General features: G+C 40.2%; 2 long non-coding RNA genes across 3 annotated transcripts in view; both read right to left on the reverse strand.

Annotated features, from left to right (window-relative positions):
• Positions 1-2001: 2001 nt before the first annotated feature.
• LOC142498982 (uncharacterized) lies at positions 2002-19354 on the reverse strand. Its single transcript, XR_012802595.1, has 3 exons — positions 18291-19354; positions 14038-14095; positions 2002-2376 (listed from the first exon to the last, which is right to left on the reverse strand). It is a non-coding gene; the product is annotated as an uncharacterized LOC142498982 (long non-coding RNA).
• A 2383-nt stretch (positions 19355-21737) lies between these two features.
• The window catches only part of LOC142498983 (uncharacterized), an 18994-nt gene continuing 13443 nt past the window's right edge, over positions 21738-27288 (reverse strand). Inside the window, exons 4-5 of one of the 2 annotated variants that reach the window (XR_012802597.1) lie at positions 26221-26521; positions 21738-24489 (exon numbers count right to left, since the gene is read on the reverse strand). This is a non-coding gene — a long non-coding RNA (uncharacterized LOC142498983). Of the gene's footprint in view, positions 24490-26205; positions 26522-27288 lie in introns of those variants that run through there. The other variant, XR_012802596.1, reaches the window with a different exon arrangement.

Genomic DNA, 27288 nt, shown 5'->3' on the forward strand with positions numbered 1-27288 from the left:
CTTGAAAAGAAACCGTGACGCAGGACAAGCACTGTCCATTGGTAGATGTTAAAATTCGCCATTAAAACTTGAAACCACGGCTAATTGCAATTGTAATCATAAATGAAGTGGTATCATAACGAACGTGTTCCGTGTGCCGATGCAGTGGTACCTTTCCTTACAGGTGTTTTCAGCGCACTTAGATTGTAAGCTCTTCGGGGCAGGGACTCCTTCTCCTAATGTCACTTTTATGTGTGCAGCGCTTGCTCCCATTATTTGTTATACCATTATGTCCCGTGTGTTACTGCTGTATATGGATGCGCTAAATAAATAAAGGTATACATACATAGATTGTAAAATGTTTTGCCAGTAATAATAATCTCTCTTTCCGCACGGGAACTCATCCTCAGGTGTGTGAGTCACTGTAGGTGGCTACGGGGGGCCCCGATTTACAATGACAGCAGGATTTAGCGGTGGGGTCCCCCCCCCCGATATGACACCCTCTCTGCCAAGTGGCGCTCGTGTGTTCGCTCATATAATCGCAATGTCACTGCGCTAAAAAGATTCCTCCCTACATAGTGAGCCAATAAGGTGTGATGTGCACTGCACGTTATGGGGGCTTCCATGGAACCGCAATGTACGCCATACAGCCACTTAGGGGGCGTATGAAGCATGGCCAGATAGGTGCGGCTCCGGGTCAAAAGTGGACATGATTTATATGAAAGGAGAAAAAAATCTCCACTAGAAGTATTAGAAATAGTGTTTTTTTCTTTGATACGTCGTTTCCTACAATTGCACCACTTTTGCCTTGATACATAGGACTGTATTCTATATAATTTAAAGGGATGGTTCCAGCCCCATTTATTTCAATAAGGATTCACGTCCGGAACGGCCATGTCGGACTATATAGAATTTCCCCAGTATGTGTGTGTGTATATATATATAGGATTGGGGAGGCCTTCATCCAGCAGTGGATCAACAGGGGCTGAAGATGATATATATATATTTATATATAATATATATATATATATATATATATATATATATATATATATACGCAATGGTGGTGGGTTAGGCACTCACAAGTTTTGTGAACTAATAAGTTAAAGAGTTTATTTGGTGACCAAGATGTCAAGAGTAGCAATACACGGAGTGAACTCTGTCAAACCTCCCATCTGCATTGCGATAAGCCCCAATACCACATTGAGAAATATAAAACACATGATGTACTGCTGCTTTCATGTCTACATCTCCAAGTTCCAGTTATCGGGACCCACTTAGAATAAAGTCCTTAGGAATTTCATGTTGATGTTTTTGTTTTAGAGAAACCTTGTCTAAAAACCTATGCATACAAGTTTAAAAGAAAGGAGGGGAAATAAACATGTTCTCGTTGTGCTGCAGGCAAAGAGGAGGGTGTCTTTGAATTGTTAAAAAGAATCGTTCTCAATTTATTGATCCTTTTATGTTTCTGATCTCGCAGAGAATCATTTCGTTGAAGTCTCTCGGGGGACGGCTATACAGTAACAGGCTGATATAACGGAAGTTTATGGGGGAACTGAGGTGTGTAAGAGGACAATCCCATCGCGTCTATAAATTAGATTCCTGAGTTTTATGAAGGTTTATGAAGACTTATCCCAATTATGTGAATAATAAAAGTCCTGACAGTTAATAGGGTAGTGCAGTAAAAGTGAAATCAATGTGCATAAGAGGAACATCCGATGTCAATGGTACTAGTGTATGTAAATGGGGGAGTGTTACACAAATAAAGGTACACTCCCCTATTTACATACACTAGACACTGATACATATATACAAAAATGCTGTGACATTGAAGGTGAGTTTGGGGGTAATCGGTTTTAACTGCTTCCACACCAGAAACTTATTTGGCCATATCTGGGAAGTCCTTCCACCCAGACCATCCACCTTCCCAAGCCAAAATAAAGACACATCCAACTCAACTTGGTACCAAAGGCATTTGACAAAAAGAAAAAATAGCACACGAGACAAAACTCTTTGGTTTAAGATAGTTTATTAAGCATTGAGTGATCAGTATTATGGTTTTTGATAAATAATGGTAATAAATTCACTGTACCTATACCTAATAAATAAAGGTCAGCTTGTCTAGTTATCAGCATAGCACCTTGCACTAATGCTGTAGTTATAATGTATGGTGCTATGGCATTCTGTATCAGTATAGGATCTCTTTACACAATAGTACTTACAGTATATACTGTATAACACTGGTGGTGCCCACTGCTTAGCATACAATAGAATAATGCAAGCCCAATGGCTTTCTGTCCTGAGGAGCTTGCAATCTTAATATTTGAGAGCAGACAGGGGATCTTGAACTGGTGCCACGTGGATGACAGGGTTACATCTCCTCATCACTCAGCAAACCTACATGTAAAAAAGAACACTGTTTCTGTAAGGCTTCTGAACAATTCCGCTAATATTTCAGCTCATTCATACATACGTACAACGAAACCCCGCAAATATCACCAAACACGAGATGGAAGGGCTCGACCCCAGCATTTCAAATATTAAGGCTACCTTGCAGTGAAATGATCCAGTATTTGTACTATTTTAAGGCAGAGTCTTCCTTTTGATAATAAGAAAGTCTGACCCAATACAGGATATTAAATCTCCCAACATAAAATCCTTGACAGAATGAAGCTGTTTTAATGATCCGGAGCCATACCCTGTGCAAGGCTACGGTGTGTGTATATCCCGCCAACATATTCAGCAGGGTATTTTATATATATATATATATATATATATATATATATATATATATATATATATATATATATATATATATTACATGAATTTGCTTTGCGTGCCAGCATTCTTATATATATATATATATATATATATATATATATATATATATACATACACAAATATATATATATTCTTTTGTGTTTTTTATATATATATGTATATATATATATATATATATATATATAGATATAGATATAGATATAGATATATATAAAATTATGTGTGTATGTGATACAAGGGGAAAGGGTTCCTACTCAGAGAACCTTACACTAGAAAGGGACCAGTATCCTTTAGGAGCTGACTGATCCTGGACAAGAGCAGAATTAGAATTCCATCACATGCTTGGTGTGGATGAATAGTTGACAATGGCAAAGAACAAGATCATTTGGACGAACTTAAACCTTAGAAGGCCAGAAAGGCTGCCTATACTTACTGATCGCAGGACTAATTCAGCCTTATTTAATTGGCCTTCATTCTGGTCTACTTAAAACCTCTTCACCTTGTTTATTATTATTATGATGATTATTATTATTTTCCCGGTTCCTCCATCTCTGGCCAATGTAACACTGCTACCACCAAGCTGAAGGCACAATGATATCTTTGTGTGGAACAAAGAAAAGGGAGGGAGGGAAATGAACAAACTCTAAACAATTAAGAGTTTGTGAATCGGCCAGACCACTGGCAAAGTCTGTCTCAGCTGTGTCTCATTAATAAAAGTGCTGTCTGTCAGGGGACTTAATCATTTTCCATCCTGTCCTTTCCCACCGTTATAACACAAGCACAAACACAATGTAAAACCACATGCACAGCATCTTCAGCTAACACACACACACACACATATACACGTTATATACTTGCTGACATATTTACATTAACACAAAATAAATTAGGGCATATATTAGGGGTACAACGATAACAATGCTTTATGTATAAATTAAATGTATATATTAATTCTACGATACTCTACTGTACATAAATATATTGCATATATACATGCTTGTATATTTATAAATATATAACATCTAGTATTAATTACATCACATGATATATTAGGTTGTAGCTACATCTGTCTACCTACTGTATGTATCTATCTACTCGCCCATCTAGCTGCCGACATATCAGAATTATATCTAAAAAAGGCAACTATGTGTCCATTAGATTTCTAGATTGGATGTGTAATATAGATTTATATTATATACATCAATATATGATATAGTATATACATCACTATACATCATAATATTGTGTAGTGTTGACCTCACAGACAGCAATCACCACCAAGAGATTCCTTCCCACTAAGTAGGATAATATTTGGAAGGGGTTACAGGGCAGAGGAATTCGGAAGTGGGGTTAGCAGTGATTAAAAATTGATCATTGGAAACCCTGAATTTTTACACCACGGAAATTAAACAGTGATCGATGAGTGTCAGAGTTAAGTTGATCGGGTCAGGGTGCACACTACCTCTTATGTGATAAGAGGGTTCTCTCCTAAAAGGAAGATAGCAAAGTATAAACAAAAAACAAAGCTTGCAGACTGAGCCTCTGATTGAGCCACCTGTGCTGAAGCAGGGACTGATTGAGCCACCTGTGCTAAAGCTGGGATATCCTGAAAACCTGACCTGCTGGGGGGTCTTCAGGATTGGAGTTGAGCAACCCTGACATAAGGAATAGCATTAAACATTATCAGCTGCTTCACAAAAATACTAAGTGGCAAATGTCAAATGCTATTTTATTTGGGGCAAATGACAGTGGAGGGAACACCACAGACTCAGAATTGAATGTTTCCCATTATAATACTGTATGTGCGTAGCACAAATCCTTCCATTCACACTCAGAATCAGAACCTGGCGCCAACGGAGAAAATATTGAGCAAGTACATTAAAAGATTGAAGCAAATAGGCACACGGTGAAAATACTTTGACTTGTGTCAGTTTTGATCGTTTTCCCTTATATGCTCTAATCACTTCCCACCTTGATTACTGTAAACCTCTCCTGCCCAGTCTCCCACATTTCCTTTGAAAATACATTCATAACCTTGCAGCTAAAGTCACATCACCAAGCCTACCTTCCGATAGCAGCCTTCATAATAGTGCTCTTATCGGCCGTTGTTACAATATGCTGTGAACTTAACGACACGTAGCTCTTATCACCTGAGATCTGACCCCAAAACACTCTTCACGGTCTAAAGTTCAGCAAAGTATCCGGCCGCTCCTCCTTCTCTTACCGTGCACCCCAAAACTGGAACAACCTATCCATCCTATCAACTCTTACATCCACCACCAGTTTAAATATGTATGTATATCTTTATTTATAGGGCGCCATTAATGTACATAGCTCTTTACTGTACCGTAATGTCAAGATTTCATCTGTATTACGTGTTACTCTTGTTATATTTCATCTTGTTTAACTGCTACCTACGCCCATAATATATATTATCTCTAACTGTCCGTGAAATGTCTGTAAATTGAATGTCTGACCTCTGCTCATTTAATGTAACCATGTATCTGTCCTCATAACTCTGTGCCCAGGACATACTTGAAAACGAGACGTAACTCTCCAATGTATTACTTCCTGGTAACACATTTTTATAAATAAATAAAAATAAAGGATGTCGTCCCAGCGCTGAAGAAGAGAACAGCTGAGCTCAAATAAATGGGTCTAAAGTCTCTTCCAACAGAGAAAAGCGACTTGTCAGCATAATAAATAAGGGCCAAACTCTTGTATTGATACATTCTTGCTTGTGTCCAGCATTCTACAGATTCACGTGACTCGTTGTTCTAATAGAACAGCACATTCTTCTTTCTTTTATTGATGTCCCCTCGCTCCTCAGTGATCCCCAAAGATCTTAGTGGCGGCACCTTTCAACATTCCCTTTAGGTAACTCTTGTCCTGCAGTCTTTTAGGTTGTTTATTAGGTACAAACTACATGTCATCTGTCACCGTGTTTCTGAGTCTCGCTCATTTGGAATCGCTGTCTCTTTTATTTATTTTTATTTTAACATCCATGATTTCAATGACTACATTCATATCAAATGTCCTCTTTTTGGTCTAGAACCCCCAAATCTTACAAGATTGGAGGTGGACATCTCTGAGACATAGTTACATAGTTACACAATAGATGAGGTTGAAAAAAGACGTACGTCCATCAAGTTCAACCTATGCTACATTCAGACAACGGATATATCCAGCATTTTTTTTAATAAACAAAGGGAAACCGTGGCACTCCTTTAATGCAAGTATTATAACAAAAAGCTACCCTGAACAAGATCCTTTTAAGAGGAACTGTAATACTATAATACAACATCTCTTTAAACTTTATAATTCCCTTGCTGTATTTATTCCTCCAGGCTGCTGCTGCTGCTGTGGGTGATGTGTTTACTACAGTAATTTTTTAATTATAGGTTTAAAAGTATATACAAATCTTTGAATGAACTGAGCTATGCAAAAATATGGTGGTCTCCCGAAGAATTATTAAGAATAAACTGGTTTACTATGTAGAAAATCTTAAGAACCCCTGTTCTAAACGATTCAGGGAATTTACTTCACCTATATCTCGCCTTACTGTCTGAAGCTGTTACCTACATATATTGTACGTCCCTGCGTATACGCTGCCATAGCAATAGTGTACGCATACTATATGGATCGTAAAACAAGCGCCACCCGTTAGGAATCAATGTTGATTTTCCTACAACGCCTTTTAATCGTGTCTTATTTGTATTTGAAGTCCTTGATAACAAAAAAAAAAAAAAAAAAATCAATTCTTGCATCTCCACGCAGAGAATCATCTCGGCTAATTGATGCCGGGCAATTAAAACGGAAGCGAAGCTCTGATCATATGCGCGCCTATTAAATGCAAATGATTTATCGGACGGGAGCCAAGTTCAGCTGGAGAGAATGTGCTATCGTGCAGCTGGATAACCATGTCACAGTGTGCCCCTTCCGTACCTCAGCCTGCCTAGCAACCAGACATGGGCACGCATAGGTCGTGCCTCGGAATACGCTACTGCACACAGTACCTGTGTGGGAGGTCGGCCATTTTGTAGGATGTCGGCTTGCTTAAGATGGTGGAACATCCCGCAGCTGCAACACAGCTTCACATCAGGAGACAGAGAGAGAGAGAGAGAGAGACAGGAACTTGAAATTCTGGACAACAAGAAAAGAGGGAAATGTATTTATTTCAGGGAGATGCCCGTCTGTCTTTTGTGCCTTTGTGCCGTGCGGAAGGAAGGAAGGGAGGACAGAATGGAATAGTGTTGTCCTCTATTTTTGGGGCGGAAAAAAAAAACATTCTTTTACAAAACCCCCCCCCCCCCCCTTTACTTCTCCCACAGAAGTAGCCAACCTCCAAGAATGCAAATGACATTCATTATGCAAATGCATGCAAATGAGGTTTAACTATTGGATGAAGGGCTCCAATTTTCTAATGGTTTAACTCTTTGTCACGCGGCAGATACAGTGATAGTAAATTGCTGTGTGCGTGTGGGTATCGCTCTCTCTTTTTATTTCGCCTTTCCTCACATGCAAATTACCCACAATCTAAGGATAAAGAGGGGAGGGGGGGGGGGAGGCAGTTTGTAATCGGTGCCAAGTGATTACCACATCTTTCTTCGGCAATCTGCTACTTTCACCCGTAACACCCATGCTCTATTCACGGGAAGCCTGAACATCGAGAGAAGGCTCCTGCTCTGTTCTGCAAGCTGGGTGCAGCGACACAAAGACGGGAGATCCAAGAATGAGAAAGATGTTAGGACGTTAACCATCGATCTGCAAGGCGATGGTCTTCTACTGCAGGGGGGCTCAACTCCAGCCCTCAAGCCTACCCCTCCCCCCTCCAACAGGTCAGGTTTTCAGGATATCCCTGCTTCAGCACAGGCGGCTCAATCAGTCCCTGCTATAGCACAAGTGGCTCTATCGGTCCCTGCTTCAGCACAGGTGGCTCAATCAGAGGCTCAGTCTTCGACTGTGCTGAAGCTGGGATATCCTGAAAACCTGACCTGTTCGAGGGGGGGGGGGGGAGCTTGAGGACTGGAGTTGAGCACTCCTTCTCTACTGCAAATTGTAGGGACCTTTCAGACGTACTTATCAAATGATTGAGCGCACACTACTCTGTACAAAGTATTGACTACGATGATTATACACTTGGCAGGATTTGCCAAACGTTTGCTTTTCCATGTTGATCGTCAAAGACTATCATTTTCTAGAGATAACCCTGTAGTCTTGGGTTGGTTAACAAACTAAGGGACATTCCCTCTGACTTGGTCAATTGGAGAGGGATTTTTGATGAGACGTGCGTGATATCCTTCATAACAGAGTGGGATTAGATCCCCAAATTATGTAAACTCTCACTTCTATTGGCTGGCTCTCCAAAAATATGTGTTTACATCAAAATACACACCCGTTACTAAACGTTGGTAGAAAGTTTGACGTTAAAATGTAGTCATCACCAATAGAAATTTATTTTAAAAATCCTATCAAAATACCCCTTTATTTTGGGCCCTGGGCTTGGCGACGCAGCTAGTTATTTTTCAGCTAAACCAAACCAAACGTAGCAAAACTGGGGAAAACGAAGTTGAACAAAGCACATTTTCAAGAGATGAAGAGGGGAGGATCGAGTCATTGTAGTAAAGTGATAGACATGTAATAATTGTCATGCATATCAATGTAGTATTTAGGAAGGTATTATCAAATTGCTATGTATTTAAAACTATATTATTAGGCTGTTATTATAATTAATAATGGCAAAATTAAAATGGAAACATTTGCAGACTATATAGATACTGTTAATAAAAAAAAAACTACAGTGAGATGGTTACTGTGAAGTTAGCAGATCTGTGAGTAATGAAAAACTCATCCGATCTCCACTCCGCGGTTGAAGTGCGTTAAAAAATGTAGCAGTCACCAGTTTATTAAACACTGGGGCAGAAACTCCTTGAACTGTCTTTACGGAAGATTTAGGCAATAGTTCTTCGGTAGAGAGAGGAACAAAAGAGCCCTTGGCATGCTTGCACCAGGACATACACAGTACGCGCATGGGGCACTCAAACGGTTAATAGAAAGGGAAAGTTTGTAACAAAGGAATCATTGGCCACCCTCGGGGTGCCATAATAAAAAAGTAGAGGTGCTTTGGACCTCTGGGTGCCATCGCACTTCTGCCAGTGTAAATACATATTTTAAAGCACATTATGCAAATACTGTACCGATATTGTGTCCCCAAAGTGGACTTGCCTCTTTTGCAGCAATGCTGGTGGAATGCTTGGTTTTTTTTTTACTGGTTCTGACGCACCAACTAAAGTTACAATATTTGTCAAAATCAAGTGCATGGGCAGGTGATTGATATCAATCATATTTAATCACTTTAATGACAAAGGGGAGTGCGGTGCGTTTCCCTCCCTTCCGAAAGTCCCGTAGCTAAAAGAACACAAAGCCACGTATTTTGTGAGTTCTATCAAATAATTCAACTTAATATCCAATCCACAATTAATATCGCCCACACTATTTAGAATTGCCCTAAAAAAATAAATTAAAAAAAACATTTCCGTCAGGGGAGAAAAGGGATATAATGTAACGTATTTAACATAGTTTATCAAGCGTTCATGCTTTGTGGCAATGGTATAGCAAGCTGAGGAAGGGCGCAGATCTTACAACAACGCGGCCAAAGGAATACGCTTGTTAAATTTGCAACTATAGAAAAGGACAGAGCTGCATTTTCCCAGCCAGTGAATCTCTGAAATAATATATAGGTGCAGAATAGACAAATAAAACGGGGGTGAATGGGAGGGGGAGCCAGTATTGATTATTATTGTATGGGTGTTTAAATTTAGTTCCGATCAACGCAAAAGACGTCCGGAATCAGTGTTCAGTTAAAGACACGTTACAATTATAGCTGATATAAGAAACACGCTGTGCTGCTTTTACACTGCCGTTTTCCCAGAGAAGGAAATAGTGGTCTCTTTACGAGATCGTAAACGTTAAATGTTGGTGTATATACACAGAGGCCGGGGTCTGTATGCATCTGCCAGCTGCACAATGCCTATCCTGTCCTGCGAAAGATGGATACGACGTGCAATCATAGTCGTCAGTCCGGATGCTGCATACAGTAGCTACTAAATCAAGAGCACCAAGTGAGAAAAGGATCCTTTCCCGGACAATGTGTGCCCCGGATGGCCAGGCAGGAAATGACTGGGCTTCTCTTTTTGGCTTTATTTGATTCAACGCTGGTTTTGTTCCTCACATTTGTGGGTAAATGGAAGTGGCCGGACCTGGGTCTAAATATGAGCCCTTTGTACCGGCAGAGAACAGCACTATTGTGACTAGTGCAAGCACAATGAATCCCTACACCAGCGTACCCTCTATACAGTATGTGAGATCCCTACCCCCCCCCCAAAATACTTATGCAAGATAAACTGCGGTTAACTTCGATTGTCTGCTCAGCGTTCTGCTATCCCAGGGCGAGAGACTGGGAGTGAAGAACCACTTCAAAGCTGTGCGCCCAAATTCAAAGCATTATATAAATATAAGGGCTGCAGTGGAATGTTATATTAATACAAAAAGTAACGTAAACAAGTATATGATATCAGGAGACATTATAACATTATAACAAAGCCACTTTTCTATGACAAAGAGGAATCATTTTATCCAGAGAAAGTACTTATATATATTTATTTTTGAATGATACGATGATCCAAATACACTAGCTTTTTTCACTTTAGCTACATACTGTATGTATTGTGTGTGAGTTACAGTATGTATGTATTGTGTGTGAGTTATGTATGTATTGTGTGTGAGTTATGTATGTATTGTGTGTGAGTTATGTATGACCATGTTGTATGACACACACATTAATACAGTCAGGCGTCTTCCATCAGGTATTTCTATGAGAATATAAACAGCTGATATTTCAGTAATTCACTACGATTGGAAATGTTACTGTACATTCAAATATAAATATAGCTAATAATGCACCACAATCACTTATATGTGTAATGAAATATTAAAAAACACTAAATATGTCACCGCTAACTATGCATAATGTACTCCGTGATGTAGTATGCTTGATATTTAACAGCAATCATATATTTATATATATATACAGTGGTTGACAAATCACCAAAAAATCTACTCGCCAAACAAAAAAAATCTACTCGCCACCTAGTACCAAACGTGTGCTGCTTGGGCCAATATTTACTCGCCCGGGGGTTAAATCCACTCGCCCGGGGCGAGCAAATGTATAGGTTTGTCGAACACTGTATATATATATATATATATATATATATATATATATATAAATAAATATACAAGATATTTCTTACGGCTTTGTTATGCTAAATAGATATGTATAGCTATGTTTCATAATGTACATATTTCTAAGGGGTGTATATATATATAAATATATATATTGATGTAGAGGTATCTGTACCTTGTTAGCCGAGCTTAATAATTAAAAACGAATAGATGATACCGTTCTGTGGCTAACGAAATGCTTTTATTTGTGCGAGCTTTCGAGATACATCGAGTGTAACCCCGAAAGCTCACACAAATAAAAGCATTTAGTTAGCCACAGAACGGTATCGTCTATTCGTTTTTTATTTATATATACAGTATATATAAATAGTTTATATAGTATATATAGTGACCATACGTCAGTCCCGGATATTTATTGAACATCTCAGTGTCCCGACAATGTTCTCAAAATCGTGCAGACGTCCCGGTTTTTAGATTTTAGATTTAGTCCCTGTTTGGACCCACTTAAAGCCTCAAAATTAGACACTGCATGTTTGTATGTGATCGATCATGTCAAAGAGTGAACATTTTAAATATATTGGTAAACTCTAATTAAACGATTTATTAATATAAACCAAACTTTCATCTTGCTACACTCGAGAACTTGTGTTATGTTGGGAGACTGAAGTAAAGCAATACTGCAGCATAAATGGGGGGCGCTATCAGACCAATACCGTTATAATATTTCTTATTAAATTATCTAATTCGTTTTATAATAATATTTTTATGTCCCAGTTCCTACTTACAAAAATCTAATCTATATATATATATATATATATATATATATATATATATATATATATAATCAGTGGTTTTGTGCTTGAATAGAATAGTGCACGGTCATTTTAAACAAGGGAGTCATTAGTAACAAAATAATACTTTGTATCTTTCATAGCGCTTATATTGTACATAGAGTTTTGCAGGCACAATAAGTACCTGACCCCATAGAGCTTGTAATCATTTTGGTGACCGCGGCACAGGGAGATGAAAAGACTTGTCCAAAGTCACAAGGAGGCTGACCCTCTGTTTCGGAACGGGTTTCAGCCCGTGCTGTTTAGTGTTCAACAATAATCTCTGCACAAAGCTGATGAAATGGCGGTGATGCAACATGCTTTTGCTGATAATTCCTTATGTAAGGGGTTCTCAACTCCAGTCCTCAAGATCCCCTAACAGGTCAGGTTTTCAGGATATCCCTGCTTCAGCACAGGTGGTGCAGTCTTCGACTGAGCCACTGATTGGGCCACCTGTGCAGAAGCAGTGATACACTGAAAACCTGACCTGTTGGCGGGGGGGGGGGGGGCTTGAGTACTGTCACTTTATTCCCCTTCAAAATACGCTACTCTCTATACACTGCTTTTTATATGGTTTATTTTCCTGCCACAGGAGAGAAATATTTGTGCAACCGAATTTGGAAGATTTTAGAGACGTGAAAGTTTTGGGGGTCTACAAATAAAAAGTTCTGTTGATTTTGTGCCACCACACGGTAATCAATGTTACAATTGTCAAGTGTCGCTTTTTTAAAAATTTATAAGTAGAAAAAATGCATATTTAAGCAAACGGTGCTGGGCCCGAGTGTTACAATGGTTTACCTGGCTTTCATTTTTGTTTACTGTATATGGCGCTGCATTCGATGTATTCAAATTGAGCGCCTTTCCTACAATGGTCACAGTCATATTAAGTAGAACGCGGGGCAGAGAGAGATATGAAATAATAGGTCAAAGACAAAAAGAATTAAGTACAAAGCAAATATACAGTATAAAGTGATGTGCTCAAAGTCGCAGGGAACAGGCAATAGTTAGGTTTAGGTTTAAATCCCCTACAAGTGTCACTCCCATTCTTTAAAACCCCTGCCATGTTATCCTCACTGTACATTTTCTACATCTTTACATCGACAAATTTTGGCAATTATAACTTTTCTTGCAGTGGTGATCGCAGTGGTTAAGAGAACTAAGCGCAGACACCGCCAGATCTGTGAAAAGCAAACAGCAACAAAAGCCCCTATTCAAACCCTTCCAGACTGGAGTCCTTCAGCTCAATTAGTTAGGCACACACAGTCACACAAAAAAAACCCCCTTTCCATTCAGCCCTCGGCTGGCTGCAGAGGACAAGGCGAAAGAAAAGATTGCTCTCCAACACTTTCGCAGGGTGTCATAACAAGCAGAGAACCCTCTTATTGTGGGGTTATTAGAGCTAAGAGCTCGCCGGAGGGGCTTGGACTTTAGCCGGAACAGGGGGATCTATGTTAACGGGACGTAGGCTTCTGTCATGCAGGGTTTGGCAAAGGGGGTCAATGCATTAAGGAAAATTTGCGGCTTAAGTGATGAAAAGAGAGGGACGTTTTCTTTTTGATTGCCAAGGTTCCCTGACCCGCTTTTACCCCATGTACATCTTATCCCTATTTGTGGTGTTTGGCCAGCATACGCACGGAAGCCTGTAGGAAATCTGCCATGGTGTTATTGATCGAACTGTGATAGTGCCGATCAGGGCGCTATCGCACGGAAACTCATAATGACTTCAATGGAAGTTTCCATGTGGTCGGCACTGTCGCAGTTTAATGAATAACCTCATAGTGTGTTAAATTGTGCAGGAGTCACCAGGGGATCTATAGAAATGTTGCCATATATGACACTATACTGCGTAACGGTCTATTAATATATTCTATGGGAATTCTGCGATATGATATGTTGTATTACATTGTAGTAAGCGGGTCCCATATTGTATCACCCTTGTTACTTCACCCATGCAGCTACCTTTGTATAACACACATGGATAATAGGATACAGCTCACGTGCATTAGCTGTGTATTACTGAACCCACTCTCATTTTGCTTCCTGGAGCATGTAATATCTATTTTTCGGCGTTATTTACGCACCCGGTGCAGCCTGGCAGTTGGCATTCATTGGACATCGACGTTGTGTGTGTTTTGTTATGTGGACTGAAAACTGAATGACAACATTTTAAACAAAGAAAGGAAATAATAGTCATTGGAACTTGTACCTTAATCACGTCAGTTCTCGCTCTTCTCCTCTGATTTCTCATCAACTACAGATATTTCCTGGGAGGGAAAATCATGGGATATTGATTTAACCTGATGGCGATAACTGTTTCCTGATCAATAACTATCAGTGGCTCCTTCGCCTTACCTAGCACAATCACTTTCAAGTTAAAGTGTTGAAGCCAAGCGTTGGTCTGGATAAAGGTTTTCTTCATAAAGTCCTGCTTGTGTATTGATACTTTCCATTTATTGTTATGTGTATGTTAAAGAAGTCCCATCAATCAAGAGAAAGGGAGGCAGGAATGTGGGGTTTGTTGGACAACTTATGGGGCAGCCATGGAGGTGGGAACCATTTCCAAATAAGACACAGCACATCAGCAAAAACCAGGAATCTCAAGTTATGTGGTCAACATATTGTTCCTATGAAAAGTTGGACAGTACTTAAAAAAATGGCATCCACTATAATGTAGTTTGTGTCATCGTTATAAATCTCTGTTTATTAGTGCACCGCCTTTCTTGTGTTTTTAAGAGACACTTGGCAGGAACAAGCAACTGATTTACTTTAGTCTTGTAGGGGGTGATTCACTAAACTGCAATAGTGCTAATCGGGGCACCATCACACGGAAACTCTCATTGAAGTCAATTGGATTTCCATACCAAAGTGCCCCGATTGGCACTATCGTAGTTTAATGAATAACCCCCCATAAAGCCTTTTTATTTATAGCTGTGGAGATGCATTGATGAGGTCTTATAGTCTACACAGTACAAAATTCAAAGTGATAAAATGAAGACCAGCAAGTGATTACGATACAACACATATAGGATACAATTCTACAATACGGCCTTTCATTTGCTTACCCAGAATTATATGAGTATTGTAGACATGCTGAAGGCCTTCTCCTGAAAATAAATACCAGCACACATGTACCAAATATCTAACAGGATCTTGGGTGATCGTATTTCCGGGATCAACATAACTTGGTGCGGGTCCTAGCGTACTCACTGTGCACGCAAAGCTCTTTTAGGCAGTATTGGTGTGAGGTCTGCATGCAGCTTGGCAGTGAGAGGTTCCTGTGTGTTGAAATCAGACAGTGGCGGACCTCAAGACATTTTTTTTATCTTTGTTTAGCTTATTGTGGTTCAGCCCCGTGGAACAAAGCTCTGAACAGCAGGCAAAGGGTCGCGTCTGAGAAGTTTAACAGCAAATGATTAATTGCGTCTCATGGGAGATGGAGCTGTCTTCTAAGGGACGATGTCCCTTGAGTTTTTAAGTGTTGCTACGATATTAGAGGACCTGGTCTTCCTGCACGGACCTACTATAGAAGACCTTATCTTCCCCCACAGACCCACTATAGAAGACCTTATCTTCCCCCACGGACCTACTATAGAAGACCTTATCTCCCTCACAGACCTACTATAGAAGACCTTATCTTCCCCCACAGACCTACTATAGAAGACCTTATCTTCCCCCACAGACCTACTATAGAAGACCTTATCTTCCCCCACAGACCTACTATAGAAGACCTTATCTTCCCCCACAGACCTACTATAGAAGACCTTATCTTCCCCCACAGACCTACTATAGAAGACAATATCTTCTCCCATGGACCTACTATAGAAGACCTTATATTCCCCTGCGGACCTAGTATAGAAGAGCCCTTTGAAAACTAAAATAATATAACATAGTCACTAAAAAGTGCAGCCTTGTCATTATTAGGGCATTTCTGAACTAGAAGAAGTTCCAGAAAGGTAATACTATGTGGAATGCCCCTTACTTGGGTCCTTCTAAAGTCTAAACCAAGCTGTCCGTGCTAGTTAAGATTGTTATAAACCAAGCTCTAACGTCTAAAGATTATTTTGCCCAGAAAGTGACATTATTGGAGCCCTACAGTTTTTCTCTGCTCTTTCTTTTGTAGTACCCTTTAATATTTAGGGATTGGAAGCTGCAGTAGGCTCATAATCATCATACAGTTCTGCATATTAATTGTTGTGGGGGGTTAGGGTAATAGTCCCCTTGAAGTTATAATATTGTCTTAAGGCCTTAACTTAGATATTCCGAAATCCCATGATTTCCACTTTCTCTCTTACTTGTCTCCAGTATACTGTTCCAAGAAGATTTATACAGCAAGTGGATAGCAGGTTCTGCTTGATGTTCTAGAATCAATGGTTTGGGGTACCCAGAATAAGAATTCTTGGCCATTCTAGGCTCAGCAATGAGGCAATGCATTTTGAACTAGTTCCAATTCCAATAAACTGAACCGTAATCCGAACTCAACTCATCACTGTTTGCTGCTTTATCATAATCCCAGTGTGGACAAGTAAAATAGACTCCGATTTTTCAAACGGGATAGTTTAGCCATGCCCTTGGATATTTCAATATTAGCCGTCTCAATATCAGGCGGATACAGAATGCAGAAAACAGTTCAGTAATCCATTCATGAACAGTGTGATACATTTTAAAAGTGCAATATCTTTTTAGGCTGAAACTAATTAAGGGGGTGGAATAACGATGCATCGTTTGGGTACAATTTGTTGTCTAACGGATATATCCGATAGGGTATAGGCAAGGGTAGAGCCAAGGCAAATCTCTGTTAAAACAAGAATACTTATGTTTGCACTTTCCGTCACGCTGCTGGCAATAGGATAACAGCGCTACTCGTTTCCTCCATCTGTTTTGAGTGATTATACTGTGACGATAGATTTATCTTGTTTGTAGTGTTTCATAGTCGTTAACATTGAGGGTTGTTTATTACCAATGCCATTTGTCTCCCAGATAAATGTGAACTTTCAATATTTCGTCACTGATTGAAACGGTTATTATTTTCCCCCAAAACTTTTTACTCCTTTTAGACTTTGATCCTTGACTGAGGCGAAGGCTAACTGGCGGTTATTTTGCATACACCCTATGTACATTATGTGATGTTAACCCTTTCCTAACCAGTCGGCAAACCTATGTGGCATAGTAGGATGATGTGGAATATGATGTTATTAGTGCATTGCAAAATCTCAACAGAATATGGCGAAGTGTCTTTCATATACAGCAGGGCCCCGCTCATACGGCGGGTTCCGTTCCAGGCCGCCGCCGTAAAGCGGAAATCGCCATAAAGCGGGGCCCTACTGTACTGTACCTTTGAAAACAGAGATGCAGAGCTGTAAACTGACTGATTCGCGGACAAATGGCATGTGACAAGGAGTTGCGCACGCACAAAGGGCCTCATGCAGAGAGCAGCGCTAATTAGAATTGGAGAGGGGAAGAAAATTTAGCTTTATTGGAGAGTTTTTTTCTCCATATGCAGAAAGGGCATAAAACTGCATTTACAATCCTTTCTGCATATGGAGAGTTTCAACCAGCGCTATGAGCGCTGTTGAAACTAGTGGTAAAGAAATGTTTTTATTTTTTTCCCCTCCACCGGCCGCGGAGCGCCAGCTGCTTGGTGGAGAGGAAAAAAGTTGAAAATCGCGCCATTTTTTTGGCGCGAACAGCCACTAGATGGCGTTCGCTGCTCTCTGCATACGCCCGTTTTTAAACAGTGGAGAGATTAGGATCTCTCCAGCCGCGCGGCGAGTTTCTGTTAAAAAAAAAAAAATGGCGCTTTTTTTAAAACTTGCCGATCTCTGCCTTTCTCAAGGCAGAATTCGCCAATTAATGCCGCTTTCACTTTTTGCGCTGCTCTCTGCATGAGGCCCTAAGACTGTTGCTTAGTGACAGCCGGATACCTTGCTGCTGAGCGCTGCATGCCGAAAGTCGCCGGAATAACGGAACAAGCGCCGAACCTAATGAATATGGGTATACATTGGGAAACGGCGTATGAGCGGAACGCCATAAAGCGGGGCCCTACTGTATCTATTTTACACGCTATGATATGCAAGGTACTGTAGCTTAGTGCGTTTCAGTTTTAGTCTACGGCAGGGGGTGCTCAACTCCAGTCCTCAAGACCCCTCAACCAGTCAGGGTTTCATGATATGCCTGCATCAGCACAGGTGGCTCAATCAGTCCCTGCTTCAGCACAGGGGGCTCAAGCAGTCCCAGCATCAGCACAGGTCATTCAATCAGCCCCTCCTTCAGCACAGTTGGCTCAAAGGGATATCCTTAAAACCTGACCTGGTGGGGGATGGGGGAGGGGGTCTTGAGTTGAGAACCCCTGGTCTGTGGAATTAGTACTGACTTTAAAGAAGGAAATCCCTGGAAAAGTAGCTATACTTTCTGCATACAATAAGTATGATTCTGCCATTAACAACAAAATACAACGGTTACCGTTTCTGGTAATGAGAATGTGTGAGATGTTCTTTGCTGAGGCAGGTTTTCCATCCTCGGGGTTAAACAGCCGTATCTGTCTGGAAAGGAAACGTGCGAAAAAAAATTCAGGCTTTTCCGAAGTGACGCAGGGGATCAAATCATTGGGCGCAAAGGGGCAGTGGAGTACACAAATTTGTAGGTTCGAATCCTGCCTCAGCCACTGAAACTCTGGGTGCGTTTGGGCATACAGTATCACTGTTGTTGATAATGACTAGGACTTCTGAGAATTAAAGGGGGGAAGACTTGCTTGAGACAATGGTTAGAGAAAGGCCCTGGCAGCTATACTGAGGATGGTGTGAAATGGGCTATGCCCTCTAAGACACAAAAACGTATGATATTAAGTTAGCATGTTTGTTAGCTTTTCCACTTCAAACGCAACAGCAAATGCCACTGAATAGACAATAGTTTGTTCCTATGTAATGGCTTAATTCCTATTCAGGCATACCCCACATTAACGTACGCAATGGGACCGGAGCATGTATGTAAAGCGAAAATGTACTTAAAGTGAAACACTCCCTTTTTCCCACTTATCGATGCATGTACTGTACTGCAATCGTCATATACGTGCATAACTGATGTAAATAACACATTTGTAACAGGCTCTATAGTCTCCCCGCTTGCGCACAGCTTCGGTACAGGTAGGGAGCCGGTTTTGCTGTTCAGGACGTGCTGACAGGCGCATGCGTGAGCTGCCGTTTGCCTATTGGGCGATATGTACTTACTCGCGAGTGTACTTAAAGTGAGTGTCCTTAAAGCGGGGTATGCCTGTACCTACCTTCTACCTAACTAAGCAAAGTCTGCAGCCGGCATCCCAAAATCACAGTGATCGGGACCGATTCCTAACGCGGTATTTAGAATGAAGGCAAAACCTCCTTACATCCGTATACAGTGTGTACAGAGTATCCAGCGCACAAGGCTGAGTGATTTCAAAAGGAAGGGTGCGTGGAGGAGGAAACATGGGAAGCCGATGCGTTTTGCAGACAATAGGCTTTGGAGCAGAACGCAGGCGTATGGCGCGGGCAGAATCGGGCGAAATTCAGATTTGGAAATAATAAGATAAGAAAAAAACCTAAGAGGACGGATTGCTCCTTTTAACCCTTTCACTGGCCAAGCGTGCAACACAATGCTCTACAGGGGGCTAAGCCACTCTTTAGAATAGTGGTGCCCCCCTCCAACAGGTCGGGTTTTAAGGATATCCCAGCTTCAGCACAGGTGGCTCAATCAGAGGCTCAGTCTCTGATTGAGCCACCTATGCTGATGCAGGGACTAATTGACCCACCTGTGCTGAAGCAGGGACTGATTGAGCCACTTGTGCTGAAGCAGGGACTGATTGAGCCAACCGTACTGAAGCAGGGATATCATGAAAGCCTGACCTGTTGGGATGGGGGGGCTTGAGAACTGGAGTTGAGCCCCCCCGCTTTAGAAACTCTCATTGTGTGTGTGTGTGAGCGCAAAGCTGCAGCGTGCAGGGTTACAAACCAGACTTTGTTGCTATGGATCACTTGTAGATACTTCCGAGGCAGACGCATTTCTATAATCCACGGTGTGCATTTCCTATTTATAATTAGACACTTTTTTTTTTTTTTTTTTTTTAAATCTCTCTCTGTTGCCAAACAAACAAAGGAATTAGCAAAGGAAAGATATGGATTGGGGGAAAAAAATTAAAATATAAACCCCCAAATAACCATTGTGATATTGATGACCGAGCTGAGCTGCCCTGTTTGTATTGGTCTTTCATCGCAGAGCCAATAAGCAAATGCTTTATGCAATGCTATCCTCTTCCTAGAAATAATTACAATGCCGAATTCCCGTGTAGGTCTGTCACTCACAAAGGATTCTGGTACGCAAGCCAGGCGAAAATCCGACACGTGAATCATTACAATAAAACACGGCTCACAAATGAAATACATCAATTCAACATACCTTCTGCACATTGGTGAACATGCATTAGTAATTCCACTTCCTGCGTGGCTACATTGCACCGCACAGCACCGAATGGGTTAAACATGCATGTTCTTGCAGAAGAGCATATTCTTTTTATACAAAGGGTGGGGGGGAGGGCACGGCGGGGGCGGGGGGTGCGTTAGGCCCAATATTTAAAAGGATCAGTCTATTAGGAAACATAGGTTTTATTTTTACAGTTAGCCTTTTATCCCCTAAATAAGTATTACGAGTTTGTCAATCAGGGGAACTTCAGCCGCTGAGAATCCTTTATTCTGCTGCATCAGTGGTCTTTCTCATTTGTCCGTTAAATAGCGCTGCTGCTACACACAAGATGTATTCGGTGTTCCCATAAAGTGAAAGCAGTTGCACATACAAACACATCCTCTGACACTTTGTGGTGCGTTTCATAATATATGCTTAGTATCATTTTCAAGTTTAGATTTATCATTCATTTCAGATTAATACAACATGATAGGTTATTTGTGTGAAAACATACATAGCTATTGTGCTATAAGTCAGGGGTTGCCAACTCCAGTCCTGAAGGGCAAGTTTTAAAGATATCCCTGCTTCAGCACAGGTGGCTCAATCAGTGGCTCAGTCGAAGGCCAACAGGTCAGGTTTTGTGGATGTCCCTAATGCCTGGCCTGTTGTGGCCCTTGAGGCCTGGAGTTGGCCACCCCTGTGCTATGATATAACTAGTATCATATAGTGCAGGGGTGCGCAAACTGGGGGGCGCCAGATTTTTCAGGGTTGCGGGGCGGCGGTTCCAGAGGCCCCACGCTCTTCCCCAAGGCATTTGAATTAGATGCCAGGGGATCCCGTGAGGCCTCTGCAACTTCCCTTACCTTGTCTTCGGCGCCGGCTCGCCATGGCAACCGGACATCACGTGACCCCGCGGCGTGCCGATTAGAGGGCGCGAGCAGTGGAGGAGAGCAGGCAGGGGGCACAGGGGAGAAAGTTTTCTCACCCCTGATATAGTGTCTGGTGCTACATTGTATTACTTGTCATATACTACATGAATAACTAGCATAAACTGACGCATGACTATTGAGGATACATATGAAACATACGAAGAGAAAGATGTTGCCTAACCATGCTAGGCTTTGCCAATATACCGTGAATATGACAAACCGTGGGTAGAAACAGTACGTTGATAACAGAGATGACTTATTTGATCATTTATGAGGTTGGGGACCCTAGCTTGAGCTTCAGGTTTTATCTACTGTCTAATAAACCCATGGGGTTACATTCATGAGTTTCTATAAGACTAATTGTTGTTTCACCCTCATAACTGTCTCGCTAGCTTTATAAACGTATTATATTAAACTTTAATTTATATCTAAAAAGTTTCTGCACGATAAAAAGCAGAACTTCATTTGACCAGATTTCATGAGCGATTACCCCGTCAGCAACGCTGGAAACCCAGAAGCAATATCATTTACAAAAAAATCGTACCACGAATGAAGAATAAAAATGTGATTTATTAAGATAATAGGCAATGAAAATCAGATCAATAAATTCTTAGGGTTTCAGGACACACACAGTTTTACAGAACATTCCACCAACCCAGAAAGAATTGCTTACCGATTATGACAGAAACCAGCAGTTCACACAGTCGGAAAAGTAATATTTCTTGCTGTAACTGCCTACAAGGAGTATTGAAAAAGAATAATTTAATACTATAAATCTGGGATTCTCATCCTTACACAAGGAACCCCATACAGATCATATTTTGATGATTAGCAATCAATTTTCACGCAAGTAAAAACTAGAGTGTCTGTTTATCAAGCGGGTTTTATTAGCGCTGTGTATCTTATCAGTGCGCGTTTATCAAGTTTCCGACATTTCACGCAGACTTTCCAAAGCTCAGGAATGTTGCGGGTTTTTTTAACGTGCACAAAACCAGAAGATAAATAACTCGTACAGATGCACAAATAGACACACCCCATTATAATCTGTGCGTCAAGTAACTCCCTGTGATAGTTCCCTATAACCAATCCCCAAATCACTCACTGATACGAAAAGAAGAGCTAGTTACCAACATATAATAATACACCGATTACAAACCAATCCTTGGTGTCAATTTGAGACCTAACCCTGGTTGTCAGAGTTTGATAATTAAACCCTTGTTTGCTAATGCATTATAATATTGTGGCGTGGCTGGAATGCTCTGTTAATATAGATTATAAAATACATAGATATATAAATTAAGAATCACTACCTGCTCAAGAAATATCACCGTTTTGTTAAGCTTGTAAGTGACCCGTAATGATTTTCTAGCAGTGGGAAAAAGGATTTGGTGATTTATCATCTTCTTCTTCGAATAAAGATGAAATAAGCTGTAATCATTTCGCTAATTAAAGAACGCTTAAAACAGCAATAATACAGGTTTTATTTTGTTTTCTTACAGGTTTGAAGTAGGGGGTCTCCGGAGCTGAACTGTGTTAATTTCAGCTCCGGGACCCCCTGTTTCCAGAGATACTCACCTCCGTAGGGATTGCAGGTATCTCTACGGAGTTTAAATGTTCCAGTCACGTGTGCCAATAGGAAGCCGTAACATATGATGTCACAGCTTCCTACTGGCCCACGTGACGCGGGACATTTAAACGCCGCCATTTTGTTAGCCACACAGTTCCTTTGCTGCAGAGATACCGGCGCCCCCTACGGAGGTACGTATGTCTGGAAGCAGGGGCTCCCCTGGGCTGAAATTAACGGGGTTCAGAACCGGACACCCCCTGCTTCAATCCTGTAATAAAAAAAAACAATACATGAAACCTGGATTGCTGCTTAAAGTTATATATTGAAGCTGCATCTCTGCCAAACAAGTCCGTGTCACAGTGGGATGATGAGCCAGCCCGGTCTGTCCTTAGGCCTCTTTGTATGACACCTAAGTTCCTAATAGGAAAAAATGAGACTACAATGTCAGGACTGGATCATGATCGTGTTACTGACCTGGAGATAGCTGACCCTAGTAACATTTTTTCTACCCACTTTTAATGTGTGTTAGAAATATATATATATATATATATATATATATATTTTAAAATTTAGGCCCAAAAGTCAGAGTGTAAAAGAGAAATATTGACTGGAAGATAAGATAATACAGGTGGGGAGACGGGGGAGAGGTGGGGGGCTTTGGATGTCACCCGCTTCTCGCTACAGGAAATAATATAAGGGCAGAAAATATAGATCTTTAATAATACGTAGGCTACCGTTCAAAAGTCATTGATTAAGACACAATAATATAAAATACTCTTACAAATATAGAGCACCTTTTTGAAAAATGTCCCCTCAGTCTTCGTATTATCCTTAGGAGCAAAACCATTATCATCTCGGAAGGAAACAGCAGCCATTTATTCTATCCTTCAAAAACTGCACATAGATATCCCAGGATGAGAATACAAGAGTCCGTTCACCGAGCATCAAAAGATGTTTAGAAAGGCGACCAAAAAATAAAGTGTTGTTTTTTTTAAGAGTATTGGGAACTGAACCTTGAGGGAAGGGCAAAAAATATAATGGGATATAATAAGAAAAAAATAGGGCTAAAAAGAAGTATTTTGTACAGCATGGTGGATTACGTAGTTACTTTGTTATATGCGTTCGGTCTTCGGGATTCTGCACCCAGGGCATCAAACCGTGAAACGTCACACTTCCATTCAGCCAGTTCCCAATAGTAGCTCGTTCCTCGGTAGGGGATGAGGAAGGGGGTGGTAGATGGTTCCTCCCAAATAAAATGATATAAGATATATCTACTCGGTAATTACATTTGCCCTTGTAGCCTCTGTTTGTGGTGAGAAGTAACACGATGTATGTCAGAATGATGGATTAAATAGTGTAGCAGATTTCGGATCTGCAGGATCCTTTGGTGGAATTGCAGTGACTTTCATAATGTGTAACCAATCAGAATGTCCATTCGACAAAGATCACAAATATTACTACTGGATGGGTTTCATGTATGAAACATTTAGAAATGAAGCACTCCGATTGGCTCAGGGTTTAGTCACGGTACCCTAAACATGTCTTCCCAATGACAGTTCCATGCATCCGTAATTTATGAGGAGTCCATGACCATCTATGATCAAATACATTACATTTTTCACAAATGTAATAATGTTAGAAGAACCTTCCTCTGATGGTTCTTGCTGATGGTGAATCTCACAGTCAGGGGGCGCAGAGAGCCACACACGGCCATATTACTGTACTTCCAAGAGTCCTGTGTGTGAGACGCCATCTTAGTACATAAGACATTAGTTTTCAACTTGTATTGCACATTTTCAAGGGTTCCCAAAGAAACATTTGGGAATGGCATGTTACTCTTCCAAGGCCCAATATTTCTTTTTGAACTATTTTTAAACTTCATAATTTAAAAAGGTTATACAACCTTATACTGTCATGATATATATATATATATATAAATAAATAAATATATACATATATATATATATATATAACATTTATAATATATATATATATATATATATATATATATATATATATATATATATATATATATATACTGTATAACATATGTAACATATATTACAGAAAGCTGTTAGTTTCACATGGGCTAGGGCTCCATTGACTCACAATACATTTTTTTATAGAGTTCTGCAGTTCTTAAAAGTTTTGAAAACCCCTGATATAAGCGCCAAGGGTTCTCAAACCTTCTGAAGCTATTAAATTGCCTACCATACTCTTTCATTGTGTATCAATATAATAAGTTACAATGCTGCAATGTGATCATTTACGTTACACCACAAACTACAATTGTCCCTGGTAAGAGCTCTGGTAGATTACGATTGCACCCCATTCTCTACGAGGGGGCCCAGTAACGCGCGGATTTAAATGACTCGGTGGCTTGTTTAGGTTCTATGCAGCTAACCCTTTATTATTTAATGTCATTTACTAGCTGCCTAATCCTCGTGCTTAGGGGTGGGATTAAAACTCAATCCTTCTCAGCAGGCACTGACCTCTGGTCAAATGTCGTTACCACAGCATGAAATAAAAAGTTTTCTTACACATCCACTCGTGTGGAAAACAGCCCCACTATGCCTCAGGCTAAATCAAAAAGGAGAGAACCCTCCCTCACGTCTGCCTCTAATCGGGCCAGGTTTCAAACACTGCCCAAGATATCTGTTAAACACAATACTGTATGTATACAGATTGTTAAACGTGGTGCCTTTGCTGGCTAACTGCAGTTTATGAAATGCAGATCGAATCCATTACTATCTGTATTTTTGATGATATAAAATACAAACTAAAAATGGTCAACCGTGATTTTTTTCCCCCCCTTTGGCAGGATCAAAAAGTTGTAACCGCGTGATCTATTAAACGGTATCGCACCCCTTACTGTTTTTCTGTTACTTTCAATATTTGTAGTGTTAAGAAACTGTGAGCATTTTTATAGCCAAGTTCTAAGGGTTTCAGTCATTCTGAAAAATGGCACTTTATGCAGCAGCCAACAATCATTTCTACCAATCAATGTGTTATTTGTATTTTTCTTCTCCTTTTGCAGTATCATCATATTTTACACATATCCTCAAACTTGGAAAAATACTGGCCGCTTAAAATAATGATAGTAACCAGTCCTGAGAAGGGTATGGGGGCGATCTTGTGTTCTGTACAATAGGCATTGAAGATGTAACCAATTATAATATTTAAAAAAATTGGACAAAAGAATAAAGTTTGATCATAGGGTTACGCTGGCAGCACAAGGATGTTATCACAGCCAAGAGCTTGTTCAGGACGCCAAGAAGTTAATGTATACATTGTAATCTCCGTCAGTGTCAACTCCACATTTTTACAAGTCTCTCTTGGTAAATTGCCTTTTCATTTGTTTAATTCAACCAAGTCAAAGCTCAGGCTCAAAAAATAGTCCATAGCATATAGCAGGTATCAAGAGAATTAATTACACGGCACAGTAGAGGGATGATAAAAATCCTACCTCCAGATTAAATTCCAGTAGCAAAGTTACTTTTTTTTTTTTTTCTTCTTCTTCTTTTTCAGTACTTTCCAGAATTCTTTCTCTTCTTTGTTACCCTCCGTTCTTTCTCACATCATCATCACTATCAGGCGTGTAATGGGGTTATTTTTACTTTCGGTTATCTAGCTTTATGAAGAATTGACAACACTCATACAGCTAGATAACCAAAGATAACAACCAACCCCTTTGTCATACCACCACCTCCTCCAATGATATCAGCGACGTGAAGCCGTCTCTCTTCAGCCCTCCTCTGCCGTGACTTCTAATTAAAAAATACAAACATTACCAGCTTATACATTGCATCCTGCATGCTCAGAATTTTTGTGAATGTGCCGATAGCAAAAAAAACAAACCCATCTGTATCTAATAAAATGAAACAAAGCTGCCCCGATGTAATAGTTTTGGTCTAAATTAAATGTAATGCTTTTAGTGCTGGTGTAAAGCATTGGAGGCCTCTTCAGCACTGAAAGGGTTAAGTTTTTTTTTTTTTTTTTTTTTTTAACTGTCACTGTTAACTCTCAACAAAAACAACAACAACAAAATATTGGAATAAATATATAAAACACATTTTAGATGTCACTAAATATTTGAAAATATAACGCAGTAAAGAGAACATTAATAAAGCTCATTTTGAAGTCTGTAAGCCGTGATTCGATGACAAAACTGCCGTATTAGGTCAATCGAGCACTAACACTGAGAACATTTTTAGAAGATATTAAACATAAACCTCAGAATATAGAATATATCAATTAAAACCGCTGCGCGATTAATTCATTGCAATTCATTAGCACTTAGGAGAACGGCATGCAAAATCTAAAATCAGCTTTTGCATTCAAGATTAGAATTGTCTCCAATCAATTCCGCTCAAGAGTACATTTTCCAGATAAATAATACTAACCTAGCACAAATAATATTCCTAGTAAATAAAGGTAGAGTGGGAAAAAAATTGAGCGATATTCAAATATATATTTTTTTCTATTCACCTGTATACACGAATTTCCCCAAAGAATTTCTGACTTCTGATTGCAG

This window comes from Ascaphus truei, chromosome 7 (genome assembly GCF_040206685.1).
Source record: "Ascaphus truei isolate aAscTru1 chromosome 7, aAscTru1.hap1, whole genome shotgun sequence".
In the NCBI taxonomy this organism is placed as follows: domain Eukaryota; kingdom Metazoa; phylum Chordata; class Amphibia; order Anura; family Ascaphidae; genus Ascaphus; species Ascaphus truei.